This window comes from Rhineura floridana, chromosome 1 (assembly GCF_030035675.1).
Source record: "Rhineura floridana isolate rRhiFlo1 chromosome 1, rRhiFlo1.hap2, whole genome shotgun sequence".
NCBI lineage: Eukaryota > Metazoa > Chordata > Lepidosauria > Squamata > Rhineuridae > Rhineura > Rhineura floridana.
Window position 1 is genome coordinate 276,696,798 of NC_084480.1, and position 10,945 is coordinate 276,707,742.

Sequence of the window (10,945 nt, forward strand, 5' to 3'; positions counted from 1 at the left end):
TTATGGAACAATGAACTCACCCTCCAAAGATAATCAGCCTGCTTTTAGTCACATGATTGCATATCTCAAAAAGGAGAAGAGTTGGCAGAGTTCCTGATCTTTTGTGGGTGTGTGGAGTTCCTGATCTTTTGACATTTAATGATATTTTTCAACTACCTCTTATTTATTGCTTAAATAAGTACAAATCAGAAGTTCAAATAGGAAGTTGTTATCAGCATGTGTTAGAAATGAGCAAATATTTAGTCTAGTGGAAATAAAATCTCCACATCTCCTTCCCTTGTGTATCTAGACAGTCACAGTCTCTTTAAAAACAAAACATAACAGCCCTCATCTTTGTTCTCAACCAAGGGTGTGCCCCTGGATGAGTAATCTGAAACATTTCTAACTTGAAACATTTTGGAATAATGCATTGGGACACTGATTTGCTCAGGAGTGTAGTAGATTCAGATGGCCTCCATAGCAGATTTTGAAGTTCATTCCAATCTGTATAGCTCAGTGAGTATGCATGAACACACATATTTACCTGGAGGCATAAGGCAATGAAATATGGAAATGGTAAAGTAGGTAGGGAAATGTCTGTCTGCTCTGTCTTATGCTTTATTGGATTTATGGCCAACTACAAAGCTTATTGATGTAGCCATTCTACTAATTGCCCTTGACTGTGCTCTATATTGCCACTATAATCCATTTTCTCTAACAGGAAATAAATACTCTCAATATCTTTTGAGTGCAGTTGCCATTCTTTTGAATCACAATAGGGTTTCAGAGCATTATTTGCATAACTGGGCTTTTGTCACTCTTTTTTTTTTTTTGTCCTACAGAATTAACTGCCCATATTAAATGCAAATAAATTACATTAATACAACCTTAGAACAGTAGGAATTAAACATTTAGAGCATTGATCTTGTGGACAATTAAGACACCACTTTCCTAATGAATTTATTGTATTTCTGTACTTGTGATATTTTTGCAGACCTTATCCTAATTCCAAGACAGTATTCAAAAGGAGTTTTGTATCCCCCAATATATATCTAGACAGTGGACTTCAAAAATCAAATACATAAATGTTTCCAGAATGTGTTTCAAGACAGGAGGTTAGAGAGTGAGATGCTATTCCATACAGCAGTTACTCCATGTCAAAATGATGATGGTTAGTATTAAATTCTACTTTGTGATATCTTCTTTGGAGATAACTATAAGCAAACTAAAAAAATGCTCAAGATGGATTCTGAGAGGGTGCGTATTCTTTGCTTTCAACATTGCTAACTTTTTTCACGTAGCAGGGTCAGGAAAGCCCTCTGAGATTGATGAAAGCTACTTTCAGTTTATATATAGCAAATGTTGGGATAAGTGCACTATTGGTCCATCTCAGTAGCTCTTTTTACAAGACAATGCATTTAGGCTGAATCTGCATAAGGGGCAGTGCGTAGGAAGCCAGCAGGGCTAGTCCCAGGCATGCCTTTGGGCACCAGCTTGCCCTGGGCCCTGGCACCTGCATGCATGCATGCCCCGCCTACCTACCAGGTGGGCGGAGGAAAGGGAGGTTGGGTGGGCAAGGGAGGCGGGACAGCAGACAAGTGAGAGAGTGGGGAGTGAGCAAGTGGGGGGAGAAGGTGAGTGAGTGAACAGGCAGGAGGAGGGGAAGCGGGCAGGGCAATTTGGTGGTGGGTGAGTGAGCGAGTGGGGGAGAGGGTGAGCGAGCAAGAGAGCAGGTGGGAGGATGGAGCAAGTAGACAGGGTGAGTGGGACGGTAGGTGAGCAAGCGAGTGGGCGGAGAGGGTGAGCGAGTGAGCAGGCAGGGGGAGGGTGAGCAGGGGGGGCAAGCGAAGGAGCGGGTAGGTGTGGAGGGCAAGCAGGTGGGTGCGGGGGAGAGCGAGTGAGCGGCCAGGTGCTGGCCAGCAAGCAGCCAGGCAGCTTCCTCCCTGCGATCCGCAGCCGAAGGAGAGCACTACTCCTCCACCATAATGAGAGGCCCTTGGGCCGGAGGGTGGGCCAGTGAGTGAGCAAGCAAGTGGGTGGGGGGCAGGATGGTGGGCAAGCGAGTGGGTGGGGGGAGGGTGAGCAGGAGGAGGGAGGGTGAATGAGAGAGCCAGCGGAGGTGGAGGGTGAGTGGGCAGGCGTGGGCAGGCATGGGGGAGAGCGAGCGATTAGGTGTGGGTGGACTGATGAGCGGGCAGGCAGCTCCCTCCCTGCAATCCACGGCAGGGAGCCTGCAATGGAAGAGGAGCACTACTCCACCACCATAATGAGGGGCCCTTCGGTGGCCCTGTGGGCCGCAGGGCCCTTGGCCAGGGCCTCACCTGGCTGCCCTTTGGAGCCGGCCCTGCAAGCCAGTGTGGCATTGTGGTTAGAATGTTGGACTAGGACCTGGGAAACCAGATTTCAAATCCCCACTCAGCCATGAAACTGACTGGATGACTTTGGGCCAGTCATTGCCTCTCAGCCTAAACTACCTCACAGGGTGGTTATGAGGATAAAATGGAGAGGGGGCAAACAATGTACACCACATTGAGCTCCTTGGAGGAAAGGTAGGATATAAGTGTAATAGTAGTAGTAGTAGTAGTAAGTTACAGCAGCAGCCTCTGTTTTAAAAATGTGCTTAAGGAAAATCATGCATATGGGGCTCTAATCCAGAATGTGCCTCAGATCTTGATTCAGGCCCTTCATGGCTGCTTTCAAAACAAAAGTGGCTAGCTTACACATGTTTTTGTGTGGATGATGTAATGTAATGGTCACCTATGCAGTGCCCGTGGCACCAGTGTACCTCCCAGTGCTTCTAATAGCACCTGTGAAAAATCTCAGTAAATATCCTCTAAATACATGCGTGCACACAGAGCACTGTTTGCTCTTCCTGGCAGTTCTGTTTGCACTGGCTCGGCCTTTCCTACATTGAACACATCCCCTTGAACATGCCAACATTTCATTAGATGCCAGAAATGGACACCGACCCTCTCTCCTGTTCTGAACAGAGGAGAGATGCAAAGAGCTTCTCTCTGTGTGCAACTGTAGTGGTGGTTAATATAGGTGTCATTTTTCTATTGTGGGGTGCTGGGGGGGGCATGCCAACATCATTTTGCACTCCTGTCTGTTTTTCTGCTCTTTGAGATATGACAGCTGTTTTGTGTTCTGCCAAATACTTGGAGCACCCATTTTGTATCTGGTGCCCAAGTAGTTTGGAATCTCAAAATTGCAAGAGTATCCACTGGCCCCAAAAGGTTGGTGGCCCCAGATGTAATGTGTGGCTTGGCCCAGAGTCCACATGTGTGAAAACTATTCCAGACCACATGGATAGGAGAATGTGTTTGCACTGTTGTATATGCAGAGGCTCTGTTTAGATTTTTCAGTGAATGCACATAGGTTGGGAAAGAATTTGCATTGCATGTTCATGCATGAGCACCCCCCCACACTTGAAAAGGGCAAGTAGAAAGAAAGTATACCATGAAATGAACTCCAAGGCTTGTAATGGCGATGTGATGTTGGTGTGACCGGAGTTTTATTTTTTGTGTCTAAATATAGAAATATCATGATAATTCTTGATTTCATATTCTAGGATGTTCTTATCAAGGGCAGTGTGCTCTCCACACATGACTTAAATGTGCAGTGATAATAAAAGGCTGTTATAATTCTCTTATACCACATCTCCTCCTCCTCCTCCTTCTTTGGCCACAACAACACAAATCTTAAATGTTTGCATAAATAGCACCATGTCTGAGTCTTTCACTGTACAAGGGTTAATTGTTATCCTTGTCCACAGGTACATTTAAAAATGTGTTTCATTAAAGTGATACATGCTGCAATGGCTTTACAATTGATTATCATTTGCAAGTGGTGTCATTTGTCACAGAGTCAAACAGTGATGGATGATACAAGCTAAGCAGCCTACATGAAAGTGCAAAAACTTAGCACAAAAATACAAAACACCTTCCAAGTGTGGTGGTTTGATGGAACTGCTCAACCTAAAGTGAACCACTCTGTGCTTGTCAATGCTAGCTAGTATCAGATCTCCATGGTCTTGTGCCCATATTTACAAGGGCCCTGTGGGGACTTACCAGCTCTATAGATAGGGTGGGGGCAAATGGGTGGTACTGCACCCCACAGAGCTGTGCTTCCCCTACTGGATTTTTTAAATTATCTTTTTAATTTGTGACATGACGGACAATGACATCTTCCATTTAAAGAATGAGAGCTTGTTTTAAGAACAGCAACAATGTAAGGATAGGACCTTCTGAAAAATTCAGTGAGTAAGGGAGGGTGAGTGCACAACAAAAGCCTCATGTGGAGTAGCCCCTAAAAGTATGCTCACACAGGACTGTCCTTGACTGAGGGTAGATTTTTCATCATCACAATCCCCCCTATAATTACTTAAGTGTTCTTGAATCATGACCCTTGAAGAGTTAAACATTAGAACTTTGTATTATGGGCTTGAGTTAGACTCCATCCCTTGGATTTTCCTTTGCTCTGCTTTTCAGTTTTGTTCTCTACCCAGCCAGCAATAAAGAAGCATATAAAGAAGAGTCGGATTATTCTGCAGTTATTATGATAAATAGAGCAGGATTAGTTGCTTATTGCTAAAGGGTGAAATAAAGAGATAAAACTTATCTGAAAAAAATATCTACCCTTTGTTACTCTTTACTCTTTTAAAGCACTCACTATACTCACAATTATAGTGGCCTTCTTTGAGTACTTGACGACAAAATAGGAAAACAATTCTAGACTAATAGAAACACTGCTGTGCACACTACAGTTAGCTGCCGGGTTGGTTACCTGTAACTCAGGTCTAATTTCTGATTTTCCCAATGTGTGCAGCTCAGCATGAGGCCTTTTCAGGGTTTCTGGGTAGAAAAATCAAACCGCAACCAGTATTAAAAAATCCCAATTGCTTTCCACAGCTAGTTTCTAATCACTTAGTCCAGACATGGGGAACCTTTGGCTCTCCAATTATTGCTGAAGCAAAACACCCATCAGCCCTAGCAAGAATGGTCGATGGCTAGGAATGATGGGAGTTGTAGTTCAGTAACATGTGGATGGCCAAAGGAACCCCACCCCTGGGTCCTTTATATAGCAACCAGATAAAGAGTTTTCCATTGATTGCCAGGCAGGAAAACCTAAAGGTCAGGAACAAGACTAGAAGAAGGGACACTTTTTGGTATCCCCTTGCTCACTGTATCCTTAATATCCTCTTTTTCTTATGAAACAAAAAATATGCCAGCCACCAATTCCTGGTGTTCACACTACATTTTCTGTGAACTTGACTGTTGCATAGCTCATTATGTAAGTTAACACATTCTCTGCATGGTGGAGGAGTGAGGGGGAAGGTCACTGCCTTTCTATTCCCCAGGCCTGGCTTTTACATCCTCTCCACCAGTAAGTGTTTGTGTAGTGGGGATTGGCTGGCACTATGCACACCCAATGTCCCACCTAACAAGGAAGGCTGGCTATAGGGCTTGGACTTGCCCTTCTGAGAGATATATTAGGCTTCCTCTCTGAATTTCCAGTCTTCATTTTTAAAAAAAGTAGATCTCTAGTTTTTTACTTGTTAAGATTGATGTGGAAATAGTTGAGCAGGGTTTCAATTTAATTGCCCTGCTAGTGATTGTGGAACAATCTCTCCTTTCCCTGCATGCATCCCTATCCCCTAAATATGTGCTGCGTTGCCCCCCCCCCATTTCCAGAGTAGATTTTGGGAGCACATGGGGAGAGGAAAAAGTTGGAAAGTTCTGTTGTACAGCTGAAAGTGCTTGCACTAGCGGAACAGTTTAGTTGGGTTCAGATTTGCAATGAAGTGGCATCACTTTTTGCATTCATTTTCCACTTTTTCTTAAGCATGAAGATTACAAGGATGATTGTGGAGATTTTTTTTGCAACATGCAACTGGCCTTTGCAATGATGTCTGGGGGAGAGAGGGACCTCCTTCCGCATTAATGTTGACTAACAGACTTCCTCAATTGGTTTAATAATGAGCTGAGTTCTGCTGTATGATATTCTGTTGCAGCCTTTTTAAAAACACATATACAACACACACACTGAATTATGTTTCATTTCAGAAGAGAACAAGGGCTTTGAAGGCCTTGAACTTACAAAATGCCTCTGTAGTGAGCACAGTGTTGATGTAAATTCTCATAAAAGCTATTAATGAAAAGCTGAAAAATTTAGTTCATAAACAAACCACTTGCAAGAGGAAAACACTTTTTTCCCAGGGTGATAGGTGTTTCCTTTTGACTGCAAGAGCCTTGAATGTGCACAGTTTGAATGCTGTGAAGGTTTTGGCTCTGGCTGTCATTATTTGCATCTTAACAAGAACAATTGTTGGAGTTCTATTTACAGCAGCAATTGAATAATTTGACTATGTTGCATTATTGCCTATGAAGTGTGTAGTCACTGTTCACTTATTAAAATGTACCTTTGTGCTTTTGCCTATAAAATGTACCTGTTTAATGAGCACATAACCTTACTGCCAAGGCAATGATGGCAAGATTATGGTGTTGGGTAGCTGACAAATTTGACAAGCCCTTGCTTAGAAACTCAGCAATGTAAATCTACACAGATTGTCAGGTGAGGCTGCTTTTCCATGTGCAATGAACCTAGACAAGCCTTTGTCAACCTAGTGCTCTCCAGATGTTCAAGACCACTGTTCTTCAACCTTGGGTCCCCAGATGTTGTTGGACTACAACTCCCATCATCCTTAGGCATTGGCTAAGATGGTGTGGTTGATGGGAGTTGTAGTTCAACAATATCTCGGGACCCAAGGTTGAAGAACAGTGTTCTAGACAATAGCTCTCATCAGCCCCAGCCGGCACAGGTATACAATGCTGGGGCTGATGGGAGGTGTATTCCAAAGTGTCTGGAGGGCACCAGGTTGGTGAAGGCTGGCTTCGACACTTATGGACAGAATCTGCTAGAACTATTTTGGATTTGGGAGTTGGGATTAAAAACCCTTTGACAGTGGCGAACTTACTTTTGAGTAAGCTTTCACAGGATTGTGCTTTTAATGTTGTGTTGCTAGAGTTGTGGGCTAAGAAATACTTTACCCACATCAGCTAGCAGGAACTTTGCTTTTTCAGAAAATTCTTTGTAGGTCTTGCCACCACAGCTTATTCTTCCACTCCACAGGAAGCCACATGTAGGAGGGCTGACATTATCAATAGTTTTCTGTTAGGGATGCATATGGTAATTTATAACATTGGAATCAGGAGAGGCTGTGTAAGCCTTGGACCAGTGCCTGGACTTGGTGGTGGGCTGGATGAGGACCAGTAAACTGCCCCTGAATCCTGGCAAGACAGAGGTGCTGTGGGTGGGCTGTTTCTGAGTCCAGATAATTAGTCAATTGCCTGCTTTGCTTGGAGTTGTATTCCCCTGAAGGAGCAGGTTCACAGTCTGGGAATATTCCTGGACCCATCTCTATCATTAGAGGCTCAGGTGACCTCAGCGGCTAGGAGTACCTTTTGCCAGCTTTGGTTGGTAAGACAGCGACAGCCTTTTCTGGATCAGGATAGCCTGAACACTGTCATCCATACACTGGTAACCTCTTGATTAGATACCTGCAATGTGCTGTATGTGGGGCTGCCCTTGAGGTTGACCCAGAAGCTGCAGCTAGTGCAAAATGAGGCAGCTTGACTGCTCACTGGGGTGTACTGCTGAAAGAATTGCACTGACTGACAATTAGCTACCAGGTTAGGTTCAAGCAGCGGTACTGGTGTGCAAAGCTCTATACTCTTGGGCCCAGGATACCTTAAAAAATTGCCTCATCCTCTAAATACCCAACTGATCATTGCATTCTGTACGAGAGGGAATCCCTGCATATACCATCTTATCAGGAGGTCCATTCCACACAATGTTGGAATCAGGACTTTAGTGTTGTCGCACTTACTAAAATCTTTATTCCAGTTAGTATCTTTCTTGGATGTGATTTTTTTTAATGTATGTGCTGTTTTAAACTGTTTTTTTACAGATTCACTATTGGTTTTTTAAAAATTGTTTTTATATATGCAATTGTTTCAACTGTTTTTATATATTATTGTTGTTGTTGTTATGTTCCTTCAAGTCGATTACGACTTATAGTGACCCTATGAATCAGTGACTTCCAAGAGCATCTGTCATGAACCACCCTGTTCAGATCTTGTAAGTTCTTGTATGTAACTGATTATATAAATTGTACATTGTAAATCAGTTTGGGATGCCTCATGGGAAGTGATTGATTAATAATAATAATAAAATAATAATAATAATGTTCATATTTCTGAATTTTCCCTTACTGTTGGAATTTTGAATCACTTAGCGTTGTTTTTGGAGCAGCACCTATGCTTCAGTAAATTGCCATTTTTGTATATTAAATTTCTAGGCTTTGTTTAGACCACGGTACATGTGTGCAGTTTTGCCATAGTTTTCAGTTCATGTTTTTCTCTCCCTTTCCCTCCCCTCCCCAGGTTATCAGTATGCCAAGCACATGTGCATCTTGATTAAATCACTTTTCAAAAAGGAATCCTAGTCTGTTTCTGTTATCATATAAGATTCCTTTTCCCACTCTGTGATTTAATCAGTCTGCATAGGTGCTGATGTCTGATGATAATGTGTAAGTGAGAGGGATGACACAAACTCAAAACTACAGCATATTGCACACGCATCAGTTCTAAAATTAATTTTAGAAATTCCCCAGGGTTCAATCAAAAAAAGGAAAAGCTAAATACAGTGCAGAGCAAACCCATGGAACAACAACAGAATATAGATGTTAGAGAAAATACAGGCTTTTCTGCTTTGTATTCTTCAAGGATTGGTATAAAATGTGCATTTCTCAGCAAGTGTAGGCTGCTCCATGAAGTCTCAGCCACTCTTGGCATCCTTCAGGATGGAGCTCTTCTCTCTGCCTGTTTTTTATATCCTTTCTGGGACCTTCAGTATCCTCAGCTGCCCAGAAATCCTCCTCTAATGCCCTCTGACTCTTTTCCTGCTCCCTTAAATGACCCATCCAGAACACTTGTATGATTTTGCCTCTCTCTGATCCTCAAATGCTTTTCCATGAAGACTTGACTTCCTGTTTGCTACTCATTCCCCTACATTGAGGGTGGGAAACCTTTGGCACTCCAGATATTGTTGGACTCCAACTCCCATCCGCCCCAGCCAGCATGGCCTATGGCTACAGATGATGAGAACTGTGGTCCAGCAACATCCGGAGGATCTCAGGTTGCCCACCCCTACCTACCATGTACCAAGTCTAAGTGCATGTCATTAAATCTACACATATCCATCTCTTACCCTTGTATCTTCTGCATCCCTGCCACTCTTTCTGTTGCCTCCCACACTGTTAAAATTTAGATTGTAAGTTCACTGGGGAGAGGATCTTTCCTTTGCTCTGGTTATTCTGGAAAGTGCTATATACAGCAATAGCTCTCTTTCTCTGTATATATACAGATGCAAAACTCAAAAGCTCTTTCTCCTCCAGGAAGAATGGGGAATCACAACAATGTACCTACCACCATCATGCATATACTTCCTCCCCCCTTTCGCTGTCATACGCAAACCATGTGGATTTCATTGCTGACAAAATTTGTCAAGTACAAAATCCAGTTACGTGCTCATAAGCAGTCATTTGAATCAGCCCTTCTGGCTTCTTTTGCCATTTTCTGGCAGAAGGATTATACACATATATACACGTGGATAGATGTCAAAGATAACAGGGAGTTTTCCTATTGTTAAAATCAAGAGCACATATCTTAGTGCTCCCCATGCTTCTTTTTTTTTTTAAGTGTTCAATGTGATTATACATTTTGATCAAGAAGATGGAATCCTGAATGATTCTGGCTTGCAAAATTAGAAGTTGTCAAGAAAAAGCCTGGTGCTGATTCAGCAGTATACAGAAAGGCTAGTGTTGCCCTCCTTGATCTTTTTGTGAACACTACAAGTAGAATGATCTGTGAGGTTACAACTCATTGACAAATGCTATAGAAAATGCAGATCATATTTTCAAGAGGAAATATTGGAGACTGTATGCTTGTGCCTCAAAAGATAATTGTGGGATGGCAGCAGGAACTCAAAACTGAATTAAACCAATGTATGGGAAACTCAGGTAATAGAAGATCTGAAGCAACTCTGTGTGTGTGTGTGTGTGCTTTCAGGTCCTGGAGTCATAAGATCTTTGACAAACTCCCAAATTTGCCATGACAAGGAAAAAAGTGCAGGGACATCTAATGAAACTGCAGTGCTCAGATACAATGGCAGTTCACATGACCTGGATTTGCCACACTGGGCATCACTGTCTTGTGTGTTTGCATTGAACTGAGTGGCTTTCCTTGCATACTGCATGACCAAAACTTGGAAAAATTACTTTTTTGAACTACAACTCCCATCATCCCCAGCCAGCATGGCCACTGGATTGGGCTGATGGGAGTTGTAGTTCAAAAAAGTAACTTTTCCAAGCTCTGCATGTACCTGGCATCTCCAGGTACTGGTGGGAAAAACTCCTGTCTGAAGCCTTGGAGAACCTCTGCCAGCTAATGTAGATAACAGTGAGTTAGACAGACATAAGAACAGAGGAAACTGCCTAATGCTGTCAAACCGTTGGTCCATTAACCTCAGTATTATCCACACTGACTGTCAACAGCTCTCTCTAGGCTTTTAGGCAGGAATCTTTTTCAGCCCTACCTGGAGATGCAAGGGATTGAACCTTGGGCCTTCTGCATACAAAGCAGATGCTCTACCACTGAGCTATGGCCCTTACCAAATGGTCTGACTCAATGCAAGGCAGCTTGCCATGTTCCATGTAGACAGTGATCTCTGCACTACCCTAACCTCACTTGATGATGATGATTGCAGGCATTCTGACTTTTGACTTTCAGGTCCCTCTCGATGATGTTTTGTGCTGGCAGGCATATGCAGTTGTTTAAAATGTCTCTTGAGTAGCCAGTCATTGTAATTATTGTTTTGTAGTGATTTTAGATGTTTTTTATGTTGC

At 42.9% G+C, this 10,945-nt stretch overlaps 1 non-coding gene across 1 annotated transcript; it reads right to left on the minus strand.

Annotated features, from left to right (window-relative positions):
• Nucleotides 1–10,636: 10,636 nt before the first annotated feature.
• TRNAT-UGU (transfer RNA threonine (anticodon UGU)) lies at nucleotides 10,637–10,707 on the minus strand. Its single transcript has one exon. It is a non-coding gene; the product is annotated as a tRNA-Thr (tRNA).
• Nucleotides 10,708–10,945: the final 238 nt, after the last annotated feature.